This window comes from Artibeus jamaicensis, unplaced genomic scaffold, assembly GCF_021234435.1.
Source record: "Artibeus jamaicensis isolate MK-2021 breed Jamaican fruit bat unplaced genomic scaffold, CSHL_Jam_final scaffold_1964, whole genome shotgun sequence".
In the NCBI taxonomy this organism is placed as follows: Eukaryota; Metazoa; Chordata; class Mammalia; order Chiroptera; family Phyllostomidae; genus Artibeus; species Artibeus jamaicensis.
Window position 1 is genome coordinate 36,145,598 of NW_026522030.1, and position 7,515 is coordinate 36,153,112.

The window sequence follows — 7,515 nt, forward strand, 5'->3', positions numbered from 1 at the left end:
GGCCAGGCACACCCAGGCTGTTGGAGGATGGACCTTAAGACAGTCACTTCTCCTTCTGGTGTCGTCATTTAGTCTGAATGTCAGTCTGAGTTCTACAGTTTGGGGTGTATATTAAAAATAAGAGGATTAAAATCATTGCTACTTTGGAGTGAATGCTTCCATTTCTACTAATTGGAAATTTAAACCCCTTCTAATGATGGTCACTGTCTCTAGAGGTTGCTGCTTGGTGGGGAGACTGGACAAGGAGAAAGAAATAAGGTGGCTTTCTCTGAAGCTCACACTGCCACACAGCTCATGAAACAGACATTCTCTCTTCTTATCTACAGCCTTTTTAGATTGCAGGACAAACAATTTTTTTATGATCTTTGGCCTGCTGAGACCTGCCCTTATGGAGAATTTAGCCTGAATTGATTTTTCTGTATTAAATAGACTTTATTTTTTAGAGCAATATTAGACTCACAGCAAAATTGAGCAGAAAGTACAAAGTTCCTGTATATATCTCCGTTCTCCAACCAGGAAACCTCTTCCCTGATGGTCAACATCCCCTGATAATGCTTGTCAACAATCGGTGAGCCTACATGGACACACTGTTATCACACAACATCCATATAGTGTGCATTAGGGTTGTGTCCTGGTATTGTACATTCTATGTGTTTGGACAAATGTGTAATGCCATGTATCCACCATTATAGTATCATGCAGAATAGTTTCATGGGCCTGAAAACTCTCTGTGCTCTGCCTATTCAGTCTCTGGCAGCCACTGATCTTTTTACTCTCTCTGTGGTTTTACCTTCTTCAAAATGTCATATAATTGGGATCATGCAGTACAGATCGACTTTTTTGGTTTAGTGAGTAAAGAAGTAAAGTTTCCTCTGTCTTTCATGGTTGAACTTCTTTTTATCCACTTTTTTATTATTGTAAAATTTTCTTTTTTTTTTCTTTCAATGAACTTTTTATTGGCCTCCTGTTCTGCTAAGAAATGTCCCACTTCTGCTGCCTTTAATGCCTCAGAACTTCAGTGTCATTGACCTCAGACATCACTCAGCCAAGCACAATCCTGTGGGTTGTGATCTTTTGGGTGGCTTGTAAGGCAGGGCTCTTGTCCAAAGCATGGACAAGATCGAAGTCCTCCCCTTATTCCAGTAGGCTGCAGTAGGTGGCAATATCAGCCTGTACCTTGACCTCAATGTTCAGCAGAGCCTCATACTCCTGGGCCTGGCACTGCCCCTCTGCCTAGGTTGGGGCCAGCTCTGCCTCCAGGTGCAGCAGGGTCCCATTGAGTCATTCCATCTGCTGGCATAGCACGTCTCCACCTCCCTCAGGCTGTTCTCCAAACTGACCTTCAGATTCCTCATTGAGTCCAGGTTGATCTCCAATGACTGGACCGTACATCTCAGCTCTGTGAGTGTCATCTCAGCAGCACCTATCTCAGTGGTCTATGAGGTGACCACTGTGGTGCTCTCTTCAAACTGATGGGACCAGTACTTATCCTGCTCCTCTTGGTTCTTCCAAGCCAGCTCGTCATACTGGGTCCAGATGTCTGCCATGATTTTGCCAAGGTCCTGAGATTTGGGGACAACCAACTCCATGGTCAACCCAGAATTGGCAATCTGGTCTCGTAGGCCATTTACTTCCTCCTCATGGTTCTTCTTCATGAAGAGCAGCTCCTTGAGAGCCTCAATCTCTGTCTCCAGCTGCAGCCGAGTGATATTGGTGTCATCACTGACCTTTCAGAGCCCATTGATATCATTCTCCACAGACTGGCACATGGCCAGTTCTGTCTCATGCGTGACTCTGAAGTCCTCAGCAGCAAGACAGGCATTGTCAATCTGCAGAATGGTGAGGGCATTGTCTACAGAATTTACAAAGATCTGAGACCTCTGGCCCTTGATGGTCTTGAAATAATGCTCCTAGTCTCTGATCTGGGGTCCCTTCTTCTCTAAGCATTCTCAGATTTTGATCTCCAGTCTCCAATTACCAGCCTCCAGGCTTCTCACCCTCTCCAGGTAGGAGGCCAGATGGTCATTCAGGCATTGCATAGTCTCCTTCTCACTCTGATGCCCCCTATGCCCACCAGACCCCCAGCCATCCCTGCAGCCAGGCCACTGGATCCTCAGCTGCCTTGCAAGCTGGTGGAGTAGGACACAGAGAGCCAGGAGTCTGAGCCCCTGGTGCCTGCATAGACACTGGCTGCATTGCTGGTTGGCCGGACTGGTAGCTGGGTGACTGCATGAGGCCCAGGATCTGGTAGCTTGTGGAGAAGCTGGAGTGTGTGCTGAAGCTCATGTTGTTCAGGGAGAAAGGTGAGAAGCCAAGACTCAGGTTGAAGCTGCTAAAAGTTTCTTTTTATCCATGTTGCAGCGGGGAGAATAAAAACACATAGTAGATTGCTAGGGACTCCAGTGTTGCTGTCACCCTGTGGAATGGCCTAGGCTAATACACCTTGGATTTTGATAGCCCATCAGTCAGCAGGAAAAGGTTTTACATGTTAGTCAGTCTAAGTCTGTTTGGCCTTTGGGATGTTCACATCTATTTGATTGATGTTCTTTGATTCTCCTTTATTGTCTCCCAATGAACATGAGAATTCAACAAGGGTCAAGATCGATTATTGCTAGGAGAGGAAGATTATTCAGTTCTACAACTAGAAGGGTGTAGAGAATATTTTCATGTAGGCAGAGTTAGAATAGTTTGTGTTCTAATTCTTGCTTCCTATTTCAGTAGAGGGCACTCTGACCTTACCTAGAGCCCAGTGGTTTTTCATCTGACCTGTTTCAGAAAGTACTGATCTTATCATATCAGTCCATATCAATTGATACAATTGATCAATGTATCATCTTTATGTTGTATTATGTGTTCAACACCCGAAGTCAAGTCTCCTCCAATCACTGTTTATCCCCCTTTTACTCTCTTCTACCTCCCCCACACCCCTTTCCCTCTGGTAATCACTGTGCTGTTGTCTGTCTATGAATTTTTTTCTTAATCTTTTCACCTTTTTCATCCAACCCTGCAACTCTTCTCCCTCTCACAGCTGTCAGTCTGTTCTCTATGAGTCTGTTTCTATATTGTTTGCTAGTTTATTTTGTTCATTAGATTCTATATATGACTGAAATCACATGGTACTTGTCGTTCTCTAACTGGCTTATTTCACTTAGCATAACACTGTCCAGATCCATCCATGCTAAACAGCAACATCTTAAATGCACAGTGTGGTAAGTTTTTTTTTTTATATTGTGCAGAAAAAAATTAGCATAGCAGGCCTGACTACTATCTTTTAAAAGGTCTGTTTGTAAGGTTGGCCCTTTGCTGGCATCTAGAAACTTGAATATAAGGAAGGCTTGTATTGTTCTCCTGATAAGAATGGCTCATTATGTATTTATGGAAACAACATGATTTATGATGAACTTATTTATACTTTCCTTCTGAGAGTCTGAAATTTTGGTAAATGCTTGGCAGAAGCTCCCTTTGTGAGTAGCTCCTAGTAAAACCCCTGGCACTGGCTGTCTAATGGGTTTCTCTGGGAGAAAACACTTTACACATATCACAACTTGTTGCTGCAGGAATTAGTTTTGTGTGACTTGTCTGGAAGTGGTCTCTTGAAAACTCGTTCTTGGTTTACTCTAAACTTTGTCCCATGTGCTTTTTCTGTTTGCTAATTTATACTTTGCACCCATATGAAATTATAGTATGACCATATGCTGACTTCTGTGTGTCCTCCTCATTGAACTTGGGAGTGGTCTTGTGGTACCCTGGCTCATATATGCATAAATCTGTCTGTAACTGTCAAGCAGAGCAAGATACAGAACATTTCCATTATTCCAGAAAGTTTCCTCATGCTTCTTTCAAGTAAAAACCCTTACTTTTAAAGAGAGGTAACCATTATTCTGACTTCTATTGCCATAGATTATTTTTGCCTGACCTTGAATTTTAACTTAATGAATTCATAACAGTATGAATACTCATGTCTGGCTTCTTTCACTGAAGGTAATGCTTTTTTTTGAGATTTATAAAAAAAATCTGATACAATACCCAATACATCCAAAATATCCAACATAATATCTGTCATAGTATATATCAGCAGTTGATGTATATCACAATTTATTCTTTTTTCTGTTGATGAGCATTTGTGTTGTTTCCAGATATTTGGCTATTATGAATTATAGCTGTGATGAATATTCTTATATAAACCTTTGTGAGAACATATGTATTAATTGCTCTTGGAAAATATCTAGGAACCAAAATGTTGGATAATAGGGCAGATGTATTTTTTAATCTCTATTAAAAGCTGCCAAACAGCTTCTAAGGAAGCTGTACAATTTTACATTCACGCTAGCATTGTATAAGAATTTTAGTAGTGCTATATCCTTGTCAGCACTTGGTATTATCAGTCTTTTCCATTTTAACCATTCCAGTGGGTATATAATATCCTGTGGTTTAAATGTGAAATTCTGATTAGCAACACTGAGCATTTTTAAAAATGATTTTATTTACTTATTTTTAGAGAACAGGGAAGAGAAGAAGAAAAAGAGGGAGAGAAACATCAATGTGTGGTTGCCCCTTATGTGCCCCCTACTGGGAACCTGGCCAGGAACCCAGACATGTGCCCTGATTGGGAACTGAATCTGTGACCCTTTGATTGGCAGGCTGGCACTCAATCCACAGAGCCACACCAGCCAGGGCACATTGAGTGTTTTTTCCACATTATTATTGGCCACTCAGATATCTTCTTTTGTGATGTAATACAGGTTTTATATTTTCCAATAACTAAAAATTTTTCTTATTTTGTCTTTAGTTTTTTTCACCTCAATTTTGAGTTTCTCTAATTCTTATTTATGCTGTTCTTTCATATAATTGATCATTTAAAAAACTTCCATTAGTTTATTTGAAAATATTAGGTTATGGTTTTTATCTGTTCTTTGGGAATTTTCCAGGAGTGCTTTTATTATCTATCAAAATGTTTCCCTATGCCTAATTTTCTTATAAAAATACATAGAATTCAATTATGATTCTTTTGTGTTGCTCATTTTTACATGAGATTAATTTTCCTCAGCTTTTAGAAGAAAGGAATAGGTCAGGATTGCTGCAGAGATTTGTTTTTCTAGGCTTTTTGCTTTCATTTTGTTTCAAAAAATATTTTTTCCTAGCTCCACTGCTGTAAAATTTTGTCTTTTTGTTTATTTATTTTTTGTTAAAAATATGTTTTCATACTTTCGGAGATCTCATTGTTTGTTCCTCATCCTCACTTTCTGTGGACCTCCCCTCCCACACGCGTCTTGGGTCAGTTTGGGTTCTATTCCCAGAAGTTGCTCCTGGCTGTGGAGCTCTGCCCTGGGGGATCCCTTTGGCAAATTAGTTTCCACAGTTCCTAAATCCCAGATTAATCCAGTCTCTTAAAACCTTAGTGCCATCCTATCGCACTCACTTGCAAACAACCCTTCCAGTTCAGCCGCAGTCCTCAAATAGGCTGCCCATTCCGCCTTCACCTCCCCCCCCCCCCCCCCCGGCCAATATATACTGTCAGTTTGAAGTTATCTTATTCTCAGATCTGTTAGAAGCTCCTTCACCTTCCTTGGCTTCTTCCGGTGTAGATGTTGATACTACATGGGTCTTGGTGACTTGTCCCCACTTACTCATATTCCAGGGTTCATGAGAATAACTTAACTACCGTTGCGGCTTTTTGGTTTGGCTCTATTTTTATGGGGTAATTTAGAAAGAAAAAACTACACAGCCTCACCACTAGGTTTCTATATTTTATTTTGAATTTAAGCCATGTGTTTTTATCCTCGGGGTATTTATAATGTAGGTGTTTTCTCAAATTGTGGAACAGCACATCTCCAGGGCCTCTCGGAACGGAAATGGAGTTTGCGACCCCTTGAAATCATACCATGGTCAATCGGTGTCTGCTGGGCCTCTGTAGCTTGGGAATAATTTATAACTCTGTTTGGCTCTTTTTCCTTTCTTTTCTTTTTTAAACAATCCCTCAACTTCCTTTGCTTGTTTTCCTTTTGTCGATTTAAATTCCTGGGAGTATACTTCACTGGTTTCTTACATAAGGGATGGCTTAGCAAGACTGTTTCCCACTTCCCAAAGCAACCATTGACAGAGGTACGGATTTCAATCCAGACCTGCAGTGGCACTCATGGGACCCTTCGGGTCTTTGCATAATGCAATGTCTCCATGGAATTCTTTCTTTCTTTTCTATCTCATCAGGACTCCTCCTCTACTGAATTTTAATAATGAATTTTTTGGTTAGGGATTTCTTCCCCTCTTATTCTGTGGTTAATGATCGATTTTAGAGTGCTACGAATTGGGGTAACCACATAACCCAGTGGTTCTCTTAACTTTGTCTACGTAAGAATCACCTGGGATTTTGGATATCACAAATTGGAGATCTGGATACAATATTGTGGTGAACCTAGGAATCTGTACAGAAAATAGATCCCAGGAAATACTGATGCAGCTTGTTAGTCCAGGGACCTTGAAAACAGTAGCATGAGACAAAACTATTTGTAGAGACCAAACCAAAACTACATTTTGAGGCCGTATTATCTAACACAGGCAGTGAGCTTTTAGAAAGAAATACTCCGTATGGACACTTACTCATTCATCGTTTCGGTTAACATCTCAATGCTCACTAGGGGTCAGGACATGTACTCATTCGTTCTGAGATGAGTGAGAGATGGACCTACACTTTATAGCTAATAGAACACAAACATTCAAAAGAATAATGTCAACCCAATGTTAAAAGGGCAAAAATGTTTACTCCTGATATTCCAAATTTGCCACATAATTCCTCCCTCAAAATATGTCTGTACGCAAGAATGAAGAGCAGCATTTTCAGTGAGCTGCAGAGTCAGGGTTATTATAGACTCTTCCAGTAAACGTCCTCCACAGGATTCTGTTCCAGTTTTCTTCAGTGAGATGGTAACTCCATGTCATGAACCTTCTCTTTTATCAAGGGTATTAAATCCAGAATTGCCAAAGGTTATCTGAGATTACACTACTGTAGAATACTGCTTAAATTTAACCAAGCTTGTCAAACCCCAGGTTCCCAGGCCCCACTCCCAGATATATGAGCGCTCAGTGTTAATAATCTCCCAATTTATGCAGTTGTTGCTGGTCTAAGGACTATATTTTCTTTTAATTTAATTAATTGTTTATTTTTTGGTGGGGAGAGAAACATTGTTGTTCCACTTATTTATGCATTCAGTGGTTGATTTTTGTAGGTACCCTGTGAGAGATTGAACCTGCAACCTTGGCATATTGGGACGATGTGCTAAGCAACCGAGCTACCCCAGCCAGGGCAAGACTACATTTTAAATAGCACAGTTTTAAAAGACCTGCTGGTAGCACTGAGGAACTAGTAATTAATGGCCTAGGGTGGTCAGTGACAGAATGTGGAGATGAGGAGGCTCTTCACAAAGCACCTGGGTGTTGGAAATTCAACAGGATTTCTTATTGTGGGAGAGGGTGAATCATAGGTGAGGAGATTTCCAGGCAGATGGCACCGGTTGTGAA

At 40.8% G+C, this 7,515-nt stretch overlaps 1 pseudogene; it reads right to left on the minus strand.

Annotated features, from left to right (window-relative positions):
* Positions 1-999: 999 nt before the first annotated feature.
* LOC119056566 (keratin, type I cytoskeletal 18-like) lies at positions 1,000-2,286 on the minus strand (annotated as a pseudogene).
* Positions 2,287-7,515: the final 5,229 nt, after the last annotated feature.